At 43.2% G+C, this 17685-nt stretch overlaps 2 pseudogenes; both read right to left on the bottom strand.

The window, feature by feature from the left end:
• Positions 1–11271: 11271 nt before the first annotated feature.
• LOC123484498 lies at positions 11272–12661 on the bottom strand (annotated as a pseudogene).
• Positions 12662–13566: 905 nt separating this feature from the next.
• Positions 13567–15012, bottom strand: LOC123485527 (annotated as a pseudogene).
• Positions 15013–17685: the final 2673 nt, after the last annotated feature.

Genomic DNA, 17685 nt, shown 5'->3' with positions numbered 1-17685 from the left:
TATATAATTCATTGATGTCAATTTATGTGATTGTGTTTCAAGTTACCTGAATTACCACAAAAACAAATATTTATCCTTTATGTTTAATTAGCAAATACAATTTCCTCCATATACAGTATTTTTACTATGGTTTTACATATGAAAACTGTCAGCTGGAATACCACTTTTTCTCATAAAATAAATTATATGAATAATTATCTCAATTTGTAAACCAAACTTTCCACCACCTTTTCCTGACACATTCTCACTTTGCATTTGCATTTGCATCCTTTTCAGTATTGTTTCATTTCATTGATTCAACCTGTCTGGTATTGCATTGAATCTGTGCTCTGATGAAAGGTGCTATGCAACTTGGATCTTCAACCAATCAGCAGACCAAATCTTCAGAAGCCACATTTTTCCATGTGTGCTAAACCCGCCCATAGTTTCTGAGTGGACACTGATCAAGTGCCTCTACTGGAGAATTTCGAGACTGAATCAGTGAAACAGTGGAACGGAGTGATATTCAGTGTGGATTCCAGGGAGCTGCTTTTGTGCAGAACAAAATCACTAGAGGGTGCTGTGAACAAATGTGTTCCTTTTTTTCTGAGTTCATTCACATTGTTCTTATCAGCATCACAGACTTTTTGAATGAACACAATTTTGAGACCAAAATAGATATGTCTATGTCTCGTTCTAACATTTGAAGTATGTCTTGTTTTGTGGTATCCACAAACTAAACATGGGTTTGCAAGATGAAGAGAAAAGGGAAAATGTCCGACTGAATCACTAGGTCATTACACAACAAACACACTGACTGGAATGTGATATCATATCTTTAATGTGAAGAGACGGCCAAATACACCAGACATACTGCATAGGCTACATATGAGATATATAACAATTACACTTTTTACATTTTAGTCATTTAGCAGACGGTCTTATCCAGAGCAACTTACATGAGCAATTAGGGTTAAGTGCCTTGTTCAAGGGGCACAGATAGATTTTTCACCTAGTCAGCTCAGGGATTCAAACCAGTGAACTTTCGGGTTACTGGCCCAACGCTCTTTTTTTAAATTATTATAATTTTTATTTATTTTTTTAGGGGGTAGATCAGCTTTAATATTGCAGATAGATTGTAACTTCCATCAATGTAATTGTCTGCATCACTTCCCCATATGTTTATTTTGTAGCAAACCCCACCACCCCTTCCCTAATTGGAATAAACTAGTGAACAACAATGCTTAGGCCTCTACATCCAGCTTATACATACTATATATATTTTATGGACACAGTCAATTTTACAATAATTATATTTTGTTTGTTTTTACTCCTGAGCTTCCTCTACCCTCAACCTCTCCGATCATTTTCATGATGTCCATCCGTTTTAATTCTATTTGCCATATCTTTCTAACTGTGCTCTTTCACCTTTCACAAAAGCTCTCAACCTATATTCTATATACTTATTATGGACACATTATGCTTTACATTAGTTATCTTGTTGTTATTAGTTGTTGTTAGTTGTTATTAGTCCCATCCTTCAACTCCATTCAACACCACCCATCTATCTCTTAACACCATCCATATTTGACATATATATTTCAACCGCACTGTGATGTTTTACAAAAGTTCTGAACACTTCTATTATCATTGTTTCTGCAGATTGTAAATTGAAAATAAACATTTTCGCTAAAAAGTATTATTATATTATTGATCGATTGACTATGACTTTTCATATCACCCAGTAGTGCTATCTGCAGGGTTAGCTCCAGGTAAACATTATAATCATTTAGCCATTCCTGGACCTGTGTCCAAAAACAAGCTACAAATGGACAGTACCAAAACAAATGATCTAATGATTCTGTCTCTTCACAGCCAAATCTGCAGAGCTTGGAGGATTGTATCCCCCATATAAAGAACATTCTATTTGTAGCAAGAATTTTGTATAATAATTTAAATAGAAAAATTCTAGGTTTTGAATCAGGCGTCGTTTTGCGTATCAGTTCATAAACACTATGCCATGGAACCGGTACGTCAAAAATCTCTTCCCAAATATTTAGCAATCTATATGGGACGGCTGTCAATCCTTTGGTCCTTAAATGAAACTAGCATACTTTTATATTTATCACAACTTTCTTTAACCAATTATGTTCTTTAATACAGGGCCGACAGACACGTTCCTTACTTTTTCCCCCTTCCACTGTCCTCTTCCATTTTTTGCGGTAATGCTGCAATTATTTGGTTGTAATTTTGGATAGAGCAGACATTTCCGTATGTTCTTGTTAGCTGCATGTGTTAGGCTATGGTTCAACCCAGCACTCAGAGAAACAAACACGACAAAGGGAGTGGAAGAAACAAAATATTTAATAAAAGTTAAAATTGTCTTAGTCCAAAAACAACTGAAGTAAAGGAACAGAGTGGGCTAGTGGCCGGAGGAAGGAGAGGCTGAGGCAGGCAGGCAGGCAGGCAGGCAGGCAGGCAGCGCCGACAGGCAGGAAGGCAGGCAGGTTGGGAGGTATGTCCGAAACGCTCTGGTAAGAACAACGATCTGGCGCCGGTGGAGAGCCATGCCCCGGAATTAGTAGTGCAGGTTGATTAGAGAATAGGATGCAGCTGCGTAGGCAGGAATCACTGGAAACAACCCGCAGCTGCACAGGAGAGGCAGATCCTGAGCACGCCCCTGATCCACTCCAGACACACCCACATAAAGGGGACAAACACACATACAGATACAACAGACACAGAGGGGACAAAACAAGGAGGAAGGGGGAAACAGAAAAGGGAGAGACAAGCTGCCCACATAACAGTACCCCCCCTCAATGGTCGCCACCTGGCGACCCACCAGGCCTGTCAGGTTGTCGGATGGAAGTCCGTGATCAGCTGAGGATCCAACACAAAACGCTTAGGGACCCAAGACCTCTCCTCTGGTCCATAACCTTCCCAATCGACTAGGTATTGGAGACCCCTACCCCGCCTCCGAGAGTCCAGTAGCCTACTGACGGTGTAGGCCGGATGGTCGTCAATGAGACGAACAGGTGGAGGTGGAACAGCCGGGCGGAAACAAAAGGCTGGAGGACACAGGTTTCAGTTGGGAGGCGTGGAAAGTAGGGTGTATCTTCATGGCTGAAGGCAACTTCAAACGAACCGCAGCGGGTTAATGATGGACTCCACCACAAACGGACCCAGGTACCGAGGAGACAGCTTGCGTGATTTGGTACGTAAGAGGTACGTTCTTAGACGACAGCCAAACCTCTTGACCAGGATGAAACACAGGTGCGGGAGTCCTGCTCCTATCCGCTGTCATCTTGTTCCTGTCGGTGGTCCGAAGCAACGCTTCCCGAGCGTGCCAACGCGCCACACTCTCTGGCAGCGGCGGAGGTTCTCTGAACCGAAGGAACAGCCAATTCCTTCTCCTGAGCAGGAAACAGAGGGGGTTGAGTAACCCATGGTAACTTGAGGTGAAAGACCAGTGGCAGAGGTGGTGAGGGAGTTGTGGGCGATTACTCTATCCAAGGCAGATGTTTGGCCCAGGATGATGGATGTTGAGCAGCCACACAACGAAGGGTTGCTTTCGAGGTCTTGATTGGCTCTTTTTCTGTTTGACCGTTGGTCTGGGGATGAAACCTGAGGACAGACTAACGTGGAAGCACCCAAAGCAGAACAGAAAACCTTCCAAACACGGGGAAGTAAACTGTGGGCCTCTATCAGATACGATGTCCACAGGTATTCCATGGGGACGGAATACATGTTGGACTAGGAGGTCCGCTGTCTCACTGGCAGACGGTAATTTTGGTAATGCATATAGTGAACAGATTTAGAGAATCTGTCCACAATGGTAAGTATAGTATCATTACCTTCAGACTTGGGTAGGCCGGTGACAAAATCCATGGCTATGTGGGACCAGGGACGGCTGGGAACTGGGAGGGGGTAGCAGCAGCCCGAAGGGGGACTGATGGGAGGCTTTGCCTTGAGCACAGGTTGAACAGGCTGCCACAAAAAGCCCGAACGTCAGTTTCCATTGAAGGCCACCAAAATGTCTCCTAAGCAGCGTCAACGTGCGCTCATCCCAGGGTGACCAGCAAAACGGGAGGTGTGAATCCACTGCAACACCTGAGACCGGACCGCCTCGGGAACAAAGAGTAGGTTGGGAGGTCCATCACCCGGTCCCGGGTCCGTGGCAGAGTGCAGTCTTCACAAGAGACTCGATCTCCCACTGAACAGCCGCCACGACGCAGAGGAAGGCAGGACTGCCTCAGGCTCGCTGGTCTCCGAAGGGTCAGCAAACTGAAGGGACAAAGCATCTGGTTTAACATTTCTTGACCCCGGTCTGTATGTAAGAATAAAGTTAAACCTACTAAAAACAGGGCCCATCTGGCTTGGCGTGAGTTGAGTCTCTTAGTGGCTTGGATGTAAGCCAAGTTCTTGTGGTCTGTCCAGACCACAAACGGCAGTTCAGCTCCATCCAGCCAGTGCCGCCATTCTTCCAGTGCTAGCTTGACCGCCAGCAGTTCTCGGTTTCCAACGTAGTAATTCCGTTCTGTGGGTGACAATTTTTGGAGAAAAAAAGCACAGGGGTGAAGCTTTTGGTCAGTGGGGGAGCGCTCGGGAGAGGACGGCTCCCACACCTGAGTCCGAGCGCAGTCCACCTCCACAACAAACTGCAGAGAGGTATTGGGTGTATCAACACAGGGGAGGTGGAAAACAGTTCCTTCAAAAAACCCCTACCGCCTGCTCCGCCTCAGGGGACCACAGAAAAGGGACTTTTGGGGATGTGAGTCTAGTAAGGGGTGCCACCACTTTACTAAAACCCTTAATGAACCTACGGTAGAAGTTAGCAAAGCCCAAAAATCGTTGAAGTTGCTTACGGGTGGTGGGTATGGGCCATTCCGTCACTGCCCGGATCTTCTCGGGTCCGCCTTCACCTGCCCGCTCTCAATGATGAAACCAAGGAACGATGTAGACTGTTTGTGGAACTCACACTTCTCTGCTTTGACATGACAGCTTGTTTTCCAAGAGCCGTTGAAGGACTTGACGGACGTGTGACTCGCATGCTCCTCGGGTGACTTGGAAAAAACAAGAATATCATCCAGGTATACAAAGACAAACGGTTCAAAAATCCCTAAGAACATCGTTCACCATGGCTTGGAAAACAGCAGGGGCGTTTGAGAGCCCAAAGGGCATGACCAAATACTCAAAATGTCCCAGTGGAGTGTTGAGCGGTTTTCCACTCATCTCCCTTACGGATCCGGACAAGGTGATAAAGCGTTCTGAGGTCGAGCTTGGAGAAAACTGTGGCGCCATGCAGAGGTTCAAAAGCAGAGTTGATGAGTGGAAGGGGATACTTGTTTTAACAGTTATGTTGTTTAAACCCCTGAAATCGATACAGGGGCGTAACGACTTGTCCTTCTTTTCCACGAAAAAGAAACCTGCACCCAAAGGAGACGACGAGGGACGGATTATGCCCGAGACCAGAGAATCACCAATGTACTGCTCCATTGCCTCTCTTTCCGGTCGGGACAGATTGTATAAGCGACTAGAGGGCAAGGGAGCACCAGGAAGCAGTTCAATAGGGCAATCATAAGGCCTATGTGGTGGTAGAGACAGAGCCTTGTCCTTACTGAAAACCTCCGCTAAGTCATGGTATTCTTTGGGGACAGATGACAGATCAAGAGGAGCTGAGGGATGAGTTGGGTTACACTTAGTGGGGGGAACCGCTGACCTAAGGCACTCTGAATGGCAGTTAGTGCTCCAACTGAGAATGGTGTGACGTGTCCAATCAATTTGTGGGTTGTGAAGAGCCAACCAGGGGAAGCCAAGGATTAGGGAGGTAGCTGAGCCAGACATAACTCTTAGCTGAATGCTTTCACAATGATTGCCAGAAATCACTAGGGAAACGGGGGTGGTTTGATGAGTTATCTCTGCGTAGGAGGCGCCCATCAAGGGCTGTGACCCGAATGGGGGTAGGTAGTGGCTCCATGGGGATACGAGCTTGTGTAACGAACTGGTGGCTAATAAAGTTGTCTTCTGCACCTGAGTCTATGAGAGCTGAGAGTGGCAGGGAATGACTCTGGAAACGTAAGGTTACAGGTACTTGTAATCGGGGAATGATGGGTTCAGGATCTAACTCTGGGCTCGCAAGTAGACCCACCGTTACGAGCGAGCCTTGTCTTTTGGCCGCTTAGGGCATGTAGCCAGAATGTGTGTGGCGTCTCCACAGTACAGGCACTCACCCGCCTGGAGGCGCCTGTTGCCGTTCTGCTGGAGGGGTAGTCGAGCTCGACCCACTTGCATAGGTTCCTCCTCTGTGCTCGGGATGGAATCAGGAATAAGAAGCTGCCGGCTCCGGGGAGGCGAGACTCGAGTGGTTGAAGGCTGGGGAACTCGTCCCTCCTAGATGCGGCCGACCGCCTCTCTCCCGACGCCTCTCCCGCAACCGGTTGTCTAGCTTAATGGACAGGGAAACGAGAGAATGTAAATCATGTGGCTCGTCACGAGCAGCCAGTTCATCCTTAATGGCTTCATTCAAACCGTTTAGAAATGCTCCTTGAAGTGCCACATTGTTCCACTTGGAGTCCGCTGCCAAAGTCCAGAACAATAGAGTACTCAGCCACACTGTTAGAACCCTGCCTCAAATTAAAAAGTATCTTGGAGGAATTACCCACATGGTCAGGATGGTCAAAACAGTCTTCAATTTAGCAGAAAAATCAGCGAAAGTCAATCCAGTCAAAGTTTGATTTGAGCACACAGCCTCAGCCCAAACCAGAGCTCTCCCTCTTAACAGCCCCAGAACATAATGTACCTTAGAGGAATCAGTAGAAAATGACAGTGGTCTCTGCCGAAAAATCAAGTCACACTGAAGCAAAAATCCCCGGCACTTGTCCAATTCTCCATTGAACGGTTCAGGCGACGTGACAGGGGGTTCCCGATGGAACGAAGCCTGCATCATGTCCGAGGAACCAACTTGGGGTGCATCAAACTGGGGGTCAGAGAGAGAGATGGAGAACTGATAACAGACAATTTAGAGACTTGTGTAGTTAACTGAGTCACCTGGTTCAGCAGTTGATGATTATTTTCCAAAAGAGTCCGAATCAGTTGGTCATGCTGTCCTAGCAACGTTCCTTGAGCCTGGATAGCTTGTTGGAAGCTGTCTTCGTTTGCCCCGTGCTGTCTCTCTGTTGGGTCCATGGCCAGATCGTTCTGTTAGGCTATGGTTCAACCCAGCACTCAGAGAAACAAACACGACAAAGGGAGTGGAAGAAACAAAAATATTTAATAAAAGTTAAAATTGTCTTAGTCCAAAAACAACTGAAGTAAAGGAACAGAGTGGGCTAGTCGGCTCCGGAGGAAGGAGAGGCTGAGGCAGGCAGGCAGGCAGGCAGGCAGGCAGGCCGACAGGCAGGAAGGCAGGCAGGTTGGGAGGTATGTCCGAAACGCTCTGGTAAGAACAACGATCTGGCGCCTCGGTGGAGAGCCATGCCCGGAATTAGTAGTGCAGGTTGATTAGAGAATAGGATGCAGCTGCGTAGGCAGGAATCACTGGAAACAACCCGCAGCTGCACAGGAGAGGCAGATCCTGAGCACGCCCCTGATCCACTCAGACACACCCACATAAAGGGGACAAACACACATACAGATACAACAGACACAGAGGGGACAAAACAAGGAGGAAGGGAAACAGAAAAGGGAGAGACAAGCTGCCCACATAACAGCATGTGCAACATAACTCCACCAGTCCTACCTATGATTTCATTTACGAAGAATATACCTTTTTGAATAAATAAAAAGATAATCATGATTTTTTATCAATTAGTATATTTGAGTTTAACCACAATATCATCTGACCAGAGAACCTTCTTCCATATGTTTGGGGAGTCTCCCACATGCCTTTTGGCGAACACCAAATGTGTTTGCTTACTTTTTTTCTTTAAGCAATTACTTTTTTCTGGCCACTCTTCATTAAAGTCAGCTCTGTGCAGTGTACAGCTTAAAGTGGTCCTATTGACAGATACTCCAATCTCCGATGTGGAGCTTTGCAGCTCCTTCAGGGTTATCTTTGGTCTCTTTGTTGCCTGTCTGATTAATGCCCTCCTTGCCTGGTCCATGTGTTTTGGTGGGCGGCCCTCTCTTGGCAGGTTTGTTGTGATGCCATATTCTTTCAATTTTTTTTATAATGGATTTAATGGTGCTCCGTGGGATGTTCAAAGTTTCTGATATTTTTTTATAACTTTGTCCCTGACCTGTTTGGAGAGCTCCTTGGTCTTCATGGTGTCGCTTGCATAGTTGTGTTGCAGACTCTGGGGCCTTTCAGAGCAGGTGTATACAGTGTGGAGAACAAGTATTTGATACACTGCCGATTTTGCAGGTTTTCCTACTTACAAAGCATGTAGAGGTCTGTAATTTTTATCATAGGTACACTTCAACTGTGAGAGACGGAATCTAAAACAAACATCCAGAAAATCACATTGTATGATTTTTAAGTAATTAATTTGCATTTTATTGCATGACATAAGTATTTGATACATCAGAAAAGCATAACTTAATATTTGGTACAGAAACCTTTGTTTGTAATTACAGAGATCATACGTTTCCTGTAGGTCTTGACCAAGTTTGCACACACTGCAGATCCTTCATGTTTTCGGGGCTGTCGCTGGGCAATACGGACTTTCAGCTCCCTCCAAAGATTTTGTATTGGGTTCGGGCTGGGCCACTCCAGGACCTTGAGATGCTTCTTACGGAGCCACTCCTTAGTTGCCCTGGCTGTGTGTTTCGGGTCGTTGTCATGCTGGAAGACCAAGCCACGACCCATCTTCAATGCTCTTACTGAGGAAAGGAGGTTGTTGGCCAAGATCTCGCGATACATGGCCCCTTCCATCCTCCCCTCAATACGGTGCAGTCGTCCTGTCCCCTTTGCAGAAAATCATCCCCAAAGAATGATGTTTCCACCTCCATGCTTCACGGTTGGGATGGTGTTCTTGGGGTTGTACTCATCCCTCTTCTTCCTCCAAACACGGCGAGTGGAGTTTAGACCAAAAAGCTTTATTTTTGTCTCATCAGACCACATGACCTTCTCCCATTCCTCCTCTGGATCATCCAGATGGTCATTGGCAAACTTCAGACGGGCCTGGACATGCGCTGGCTTGAGCAGGGGGACCTTGCGTGCGCTGCAGGATTTTAATCCATGACGGCTTAGTGTGTTACTAATGGTTTTCTTTGAGACTGTGGTCCCAGCTCTCTTCAGGTCATTGACCAGGTCCTGCCGTGTAGTTCTGGGCTGATCCCTCACCTTCCTCATGATCATTGATGCCCCACGAGGTGAGATCTTTCATGGAGCCCAAGACCGAGGGTGATTGACCGTCATCTTGAACTTCTTCCATTTTCTAATAATTGCGCCAACAGTTGTTGCCTTCTCACCAAGCTGCTTGCCTATTGTCCTGTAGCCCATCCCAGCCTTGTGCAGGTCTACAATTCTATCCCTGATGTCCTTACACAGCTCTCTGGTCTTGGCCATTGTGGAGAGGTTGGAGTCTATTTGATTGAGTGTGTGGACAGGTGTCTTTATACAGGTAACGAGATCAAACAGGTGCAGTTAATACAGGCAATGAGTGGAGAACAGGAGGGCTTCTTAAAGAAAAACTAACAGGTCTGTGAGAGCCGGAATTCTTACTGGTTGGTAGGTGATCAAATACTTATGTCATGCAATAAAATGCAAATGAATTACTTAAAAATCATACAATGTGATTTTCAGGATTTTTGTTTTAGATTCTGTCTCTCACAGTTGAAGTGTACCTATGATAAAAACTACAGACCTCTACATGCTTTGTAAGTAGGAAAACCTGCAACATCGGCAGTGAATCAAATACTTGTTCTCCCCACTGTATATACTGAGATCATGTGACAGATAATGCGACACTTAGATTGCACACAGGTGGACTTTATTTAACTTTTTTTTAGGTGGTAGATCAGCTTTAATATTGCAGATAGATTGTAACTTCTATCAATGTAATTGTCTGCATCACTTCCAATCCCCCATATGTTTTTTCTCTCGCATATATATATATATATATATATATATATATATACATACATACACATACACATACATACACATAAATACATATACATACACATATACAAAATATATTTCCCTTTATTACTTTCCAACCCCACCACCCCCTTCCCCTAATTGGAGTAAACTAGTGAACAACAATGCTTAGGCCTCTACTTACAGCTTATACATACTATATATATTTTATGGACACAGTCAATTTTACAATAATTATATTTTTGTTTTGTTTTTACTCCTGAGCTTCCTCTACCCTCAACCTCTCCAATCATTTTCATGATGTCCATCCGTTTTAATTATATATGCCATATCTTTCTAACTGTGCTCTTTCACCTTTCACAAAAGCTCTCAACCTATATTCTATATACTTTTTTATGGACACGGTATGCTTTGCATTAGTTATCTTGTTGTTATTAGTTGTTGTTAGTTGTTATCAGTCCCATCCTCCAGCTCCATTCAACACCACCCATCAATCTCTTAACACCATCCATATTGGATTTCTATTTGCCATATATTTTTCAACTGCACTGTGATGTTTTACAAAAGTTCTGAACCCTTCTATTATCATTGTTTCTACAGATTGTAAATTGAAAATAAACATTTTTGCTAAAAGTATTATTATATTATTGATCGATTGACTATGACTTTTCAGATCACCCAGTAGTGCTATCTGCAGGGTTAGCTCCAGGTAAATATTGTAATCCTTTAGCTATTCCTGGACCTGTGTCCAAAAACAAGCTACAAATGGACAGTACCAAAACAAATGATCTAATGATTCTGTCTCTTCGCAGGAAAATCTGCAGAGCTTGGAAGATTGTATTCCCCATATAAATAACATTCTATTTGTAGCAAGAATTTTGTATAATAATTTAAATTGAAAAATTCTAAGTTTTGAATCAGGCGTCGTTTTGCGTATCAGTTCATAAACACTATGCCATGGAATTGGTACGTCAAAAATCTCTTCCCAAATATTTTGCAATCTATATGGGACGGCTGTCAATCCTTTGGTCCTTAAATGAAACTGGCGTACTTTTTTATTTATCACAATTTTCTTTAACCAATTATGTTCTTTAATACAGGGCCAACAGACAAGTTCCTTACTTTTTCCCACTTCCACTTTCCTCTTCCATTTTTGCGATAATGCTTCAATTATTTGGTTGTAATTTTGGGTAGAGCAGACATTTCCATATGTTTTTGTTAACTGCATGTGCGTCATAACTCCACGAGTCCTACCTATGATATAATTTACAAAGAATATACCTTTTTGAAACATTTTTTCAAAAAATAACATTTTTTTTATCAATGAGTATATTTGAGTTTAACCACAATATTTGTTGCATTATTTGTTCTGTCGTTTCTCTGATAGTTTTTGTTTTAAGATCATATCTGATTGGATTTAAAATTGGGGAAAAAATGAATGTGGAAACCCCTATGAGTCTACGTAATTGCGAGGGAAATTAGCTCAGTCTGTATGAAATAACTACGAGAAGCCATAAACACGTGAAGAGGTGAAAACTATTAAATGTGTAGCACAAGTCTGCAGAACTTTGCTTTTAGTGTCAGCTGATCCTTTCTTTCTGAAACATGTGACAAGTATATGAAGGTAAGTGTAGAGAATGGTCCAAACAACTATAACCTGTATGAGGGTAGGAATAAAGAGTCCATAGATGTTATTGATGGCTGTGTTAGCACAGACCAGTTTCAACATGGAGGGGTTGTCACAGCAGGAGAGTGCCATCAGAGATCTACAGCGTGGTAACCGAAGCAGCAGGAAAAAGAGCACCCCCATCAAAATCAAGTCACACACCCATATCAGTGTGATGATTTTCATGATGTGAGCACTGGTCAACATATGGCAATATATTTTACATTTACATTTTAGTCATTTAGCAGACGCTCTTATCCAGAGCGCCTTACAGTTAGTGAGTGCATACATTTTAAAAAATGTTTTATATATTTTTTTTTTCATACTAACCGCAATAATATTTAATTGAATCCTCACATCCTCCCTCCTTCTCAAAGCACATTGGAGTAGATCTTAGGTTCCTCTCCTCTGATCTTCTCCTCCAATGCATTTTGAGAAGGAGGCAAGTAGAGGATGCGAGGAATCAAGGAAATACAATTGACATACACACCAGGAATTGGACTACTGTGAGGTCATCCTAGAGAACGAGGCTGGCCGACTATCCATCCTGCTGCTGGATGAAGGGGTTGGGGATGGCTTCCATGCCGTCCCTGAGGACAGATGAGCACCACGGACGTCCCTCTACAAACCACCCTATATCTGTCATATGCCATAGCAGTCAGGATGAACACAGCTCCCGTCCCATAGATATTAATAAATAAAGCTTGTGTGACACAAACAGCGTATTGAATGGTCCTTGTGTCAAGTAAAAGCTCTTTGATGACCTGTGTATAGAGTGCTGTGGAGCCTATAAGGTCATTGATGGGTAGTTTTAGCAGCAGAAGGTTCATGGGATGGTGGATATTCCTATTGAGTACGATGGTGAGAATCAAGACCAGGTTACAGATGAGAATGATTATACAGCTCAGTGTGGCAAAAACAAATGCTACAAAGGCACTTTCAGGGGGGAGATCGAAGCCTTGCAGTGTCAAAACAGATGATGGATTTGATCAAAAGTTATCCATTGGTCCAGTTCAGATTTCTTGATTTTTAAAAAGGGGATCAAATAATGATTTTCTACAAAAAAAAAATACTGTACACCTCTCAAAAACTGAAATGACTGACTTGTTATTATATAGGCCATTCATTGCATCATGAATTTCAGTGAGTCTGTCTTTCTTTCACAGATAGCCCTACCAGGCATAACAATTATACAATATGGGAGAGCGAGACAAGGAGGGCGAAGAGAGAGAGAGAGAGAGAGAAGGAGGGAGGGGAGAGAGAGAGAGAGAGAAGGAGGGAGAGAGAGAGAGGAGGGAGAGAGAGAGAGAGAGAGAGAGAGAGAGAGAGAGAGAGAGAGAGAGAGAGAGAGAGAGAAGGAGGGAGAGAGAGAGAGGAGGGAGAGAGAGAGATAGAGAGAGAGAGAGAGAGGGGTACAGCAAACAACTGACATTTGTCTTCTACTTGTGTTACTCAGCTCCTCCAGATAGCGCATTATATATTGTTTAACTATCAAATCTACTGTTTTTATTCTACATGAACGTCAAGTCAGTCAGGCTCAAGCCGCACACACACACACAGACACACACAGACACACACACACACACACACACACACACACACACACACACACACACACACACACACACACACACAGACACACACACACAGCTATTTTGAGGAAGGGGGATCTACTGTGCTGTCTTAGATTGTTATTGTTATTAAAATGGTGAAGACTGACAAAACAAAACAAGTTACACAAAATTTAGTCAACATGCTGTAGCCAACCCATAACCCATCTTAACCCATTATACATTTTAACCTATAACAAATCAATGAAATTACTAATTGTCTTGCACAAAAAGACGGAACACAACTCTAATTTTCATTGACTGATTTACAAAGGAGCATATCTTTCTTTTATTGGGAAGGCCTTAAAAACTATCTGAAGCGAATGCCATGTATTATACATGTTCATGTACAGTATTTCTTCTCATTTAACTGAAGATACCTTTCGTTTGTAGAAACCCAGAACATTTTGGCGAATTTCTTTAGTTTTTAGACCATATATGAGGGGATTCAGAATGGGAGGGAACACCATAACTGATAATCCAAATGCTCTCCTCAAGAAAGGGTCTGTTTGCTGAAATCGATGAGCAATCAGGCCAAAGCAGGCGTTGAACTCTAAGAATAAGAACACTACAAGATGCGTACCACATGTCTGAATGGCCTTGCTCCGGGCATCAGACGACTTATTCATGACACAGGTGATCAGGATCTGGATATATGTATATATAACCACTAGCAACGATACACCCTGAAAGACGGCTGTTATAAACAACCCATAGTAGTTGTTTATACGTGTGTCATCGCAAATTAGCCTCACCAATGACGGATTGTTACAATGCGTATCCACTATTGTCGTTCTGCAGATCTTGAAGCGAGTGACCAGAGCCAGCAGAACCACAATCAGAGCAATGACCAAGAGCCACATGAAAATTATGATTTTCATCAAGTTATTTGGACTCATGATGGCGTATACCTCAGTGGACAGCAGATAGCGATATACCTGTCGTAAGCCATGGCGGTCAGGATAGTTAAGGAGCCAGCTCCATACAGGTGGACGAGCAGAGCCTGGAGGTAGCATGCAGGGTAGGAGAGATTGACCTGTTCTGAGTCAGGATGCTCACCACCAGCTGAGGGAAGAAGGCTGTAGCACCTATTAAGTCATTGATAGGCATGTTGAAGAGTAGGATAAACATGGGTTTATGCAGCTTTCTGTCCAGGGCTATGGTGGCTAAAACCGTTACGTTGCAAAACACAATGAAACAGTATGTAAGGGTTCCAAAAAGGAATGCTGGGTAAACACCAGATGGAGCTATGGCCAGTGATTCCATGCTCAACATGTATGTAGAATTTGTATACATAACTACTGTAGAATGATTTTGTAATTGCCTTCTGGAAAGCAGCCCACCTGAAACAATACAGAAATAGTCATATAGTCTTCAACACATATGTTTGTCCAATGAATGTGTTGAATTCAAAGAGCACAATATTGCCTAATGCAACAAATATTATGTTTTGACTGCAACAAATATGACAGAAAAAACACATCTCTACAACTAAAAAGAACAAAACTAAATCCCAAAGAATTAAGAAATAAATTACTTTGTTGTTGTTGAAACTGTTGCATATAACACACATTTTTCTTTGCCAAATGGAAACACATTAATTGAGTAGCCTACTGCAGTTTAGCTTAATCTATCATATTATTTAAATCATTCATACTTCTCTCTTCTTAGATGTCAGTCCACGGCCAGCGCTGGAGGCCACCTTCAGTTATGACAGACCCCTGTGTGATGGCTCCCTGACAAGCCCTTTTTATTGCCTCATTATCAGTAAAGGACAGCCCTTAAGTGTCCTAGAGGCCTTTCACCTAGCTGATGTAACCTGGGAACCTCCTTCGATATGTGTTGCTGTGTAGTCTAGTTCATGATAACATTTTTAAAAACAACTTTATGTGCAATATTATAACATCCTTATATGTACAGTGGCTTGCGAAAGTATTCACCCCCCTTGGCATTTTTCCTGTTTTGTTGCCTTACAACCTGGAATTAAAATTGATTTTTGGGAGGGTTTGTATCATTTGATTTACACAACATGCCTACCACTTTGACGATGCAATATATTTTTTATTGTGAAACAAACAAGAAATAAGACAAAAACACAGAAAACTTGAGTGTGCATAACTATTCAACTCCCAAAGTCAATACTTTGTAGAGCCACCTTTGCGCAATTACAGCTGCAAGTTTTTTGGGGTATGTCTCTATAAGCTTGGCACATCTAGCCACTTGGATTTTTGCCCATTCTTCAGGCAAAACTGCTCCAGCTCATTCAAGTTGGATGGGTTCCGCTGGTGTATAGCAATCTTTAAGTCATACCACAGATTCTCTATTGGATTGAGGTCTGGGCTTTGACTAGGCCATTCCAAGACATTTAAACCACTTGAGTGTTGCTTTAGCAGTATGCTTAGGGTCATTGTCCTGCTTGAAGGTGAACCTCCGTCCCAGTCTCAAATCCTTGGAAGACTGAAAGGTTTCCCTCAAGAATTTCCCTGTATTTAGCGCCATTCCATCATTCCTTCAATTCTGACCGGTTTCCCAGTCCCTGCCGATGAAAAACATCCCCACAGCATGATGACTTCTCAAATGACTACCTCGCCTGGTTCAACAACTTCTTCTCAGATAGAGTTCAATGTGTCAAATTGGAGGGCCTGTTGTCTGGATCTCTGGCAGTTTCTATGGGGGTGCCACAGGGTTCAATTCTCGGGCCGACTCTATTCTCTGTGTATATCAATGATGTTGCTCTTGCTGCTGGTGACGCTCGGATCCACCTCTAGGCGGACGACACCATTTTGTATACATCTGGCTCTTCATTGGACACTGTGTTAACAAACCTCCAAACGAGCTTCACCCCAATACAACACTCCTTCCATAGCCTCCAACTGCTCTTAAACACTAGTAAAACTAAATGCATGCTCTTCAACCGAACGCTGCTTGCACCCGCCCACCCGACTAGAATCACTACTCTCGGCGGGTCTGACCTAGAGTATGTGGAAAACTAGGTGTCTGGTTAGACTGTAAACTCTCCTTCCAGACTCACATTAAGCATCTCCAATCAAAAGTTAGATCTAGAATCGGCTTCCTATTTCGCAACAAAGCCTCCTTCCCTCATGCTGCCAAACATGCCCTCATAAAACTGACTATCCTACCGATTCTTGACTTGACGATGTCATTTATAAAATAGCCTCCAACCCTCTACTCAGCAAATTGGATGTAGTCTATCACAGTGCCATCCGTTTTGTCACCAAAGCCCCATATACTACCCACCATTGTGACCTGTACGCTCTTGTTGGCTGGCCTTCACTACATATTCGTCGCCAAACCCACTGGCTCCAGGTCATCTATAAATCACTGCTAGGCAAATCCCTGTCTTATCTTAGCTTACTGGTCACCATAGCAACACCCACCCGTAGTCTGCGCTCCAGCGGGTATATCTCACTGGTCATCCCCAAAGCCAACACCTCCTTTGGCCGCCATTCCTTCCAGTTCTCTGCTGCCAATGACTGGAACGAACTGCAAAAATCTCTGAAGCTGGAGACTCTTATCTCCCTCACTAACTTTAGGCTTCAGTTGTCAGAGCAGCTTACCGATCACTGCAACTGTACACAGCCCATCTGTAATTAGCCCATCCAACTACCTCATCCCCATATTGTTATTTATTTTGCTAATTTGCACCCCAGTATCTCTATTTGCACATCATCTTTTGCACATCTATCATTCCAGTGTTAATACGAAATTGTAACTATTTTGCACTATGGCCTATTTATTGCCTTACCTCCATAATTTACTACATTCGCACACACTGTATACATATTTTCTGTTGTATTTTTGACTTTATGTTTTGTTTACCCCATGTGTAACTCTGTGTTGTTGTTTTTATCGCACTGCTTTGCTTTACCTTGGCCAGGTCGCAGTTGTAAATGAGAACTTGTTCTCAACTGGCTTACCTGGTTAAATAAAGGTGAAATAAAAGAAAAAAGAAAATGATGTGCCACCACCATGCTTCAATGTGGGGATGGTGTTCTCGGGTAATGAGAGGTGTTGGGTTTGCGCCAGACATAGCATTTTCCTTGATGACCAAAAAGCTCAATTTTAGTCTTATCTGACCAGAGTAGCGGTGTTGCCAGACTGGGGCCTTTCAGAACAGGTGTATATATACTGAGATCATGTGACAGATAATGCGACACTTAGATTGCACACAGGTGGACTTTATTTAACTAATTATGTGACTTCTGAAGGTAATTGGTTGCACCCAGATACATATGCACACACCACTTCTCCGTTATTTTTATTCAAATGTTTTGAAACAAGTTTTCATTTCACTTCACCAATTTTGACTATTTTGTATATGTCCATTACATGAAATCCAAATAAAAATCCATTTAAATTACAGGTTG

The sequence above is a fragment of the Coregonus clupeaformis genome, chromosome 5 (genome assembly GCF_020615455.1).
Source record: "Coregonus clupeaformis isolate EN_2021a chromosome 5, ASM2061545v1, whole genome shotgun sequence".
NCBI classification, from domain to species: Eukaryota; Metazoa; Chordata; class Actinopteri; order Salmoniformes; family Salmonidae; genus Coregonus; species Coregonus clupeaformis.
This window is presented reverse-complemented; position numbering and strand designations above follow the sequence as displayed.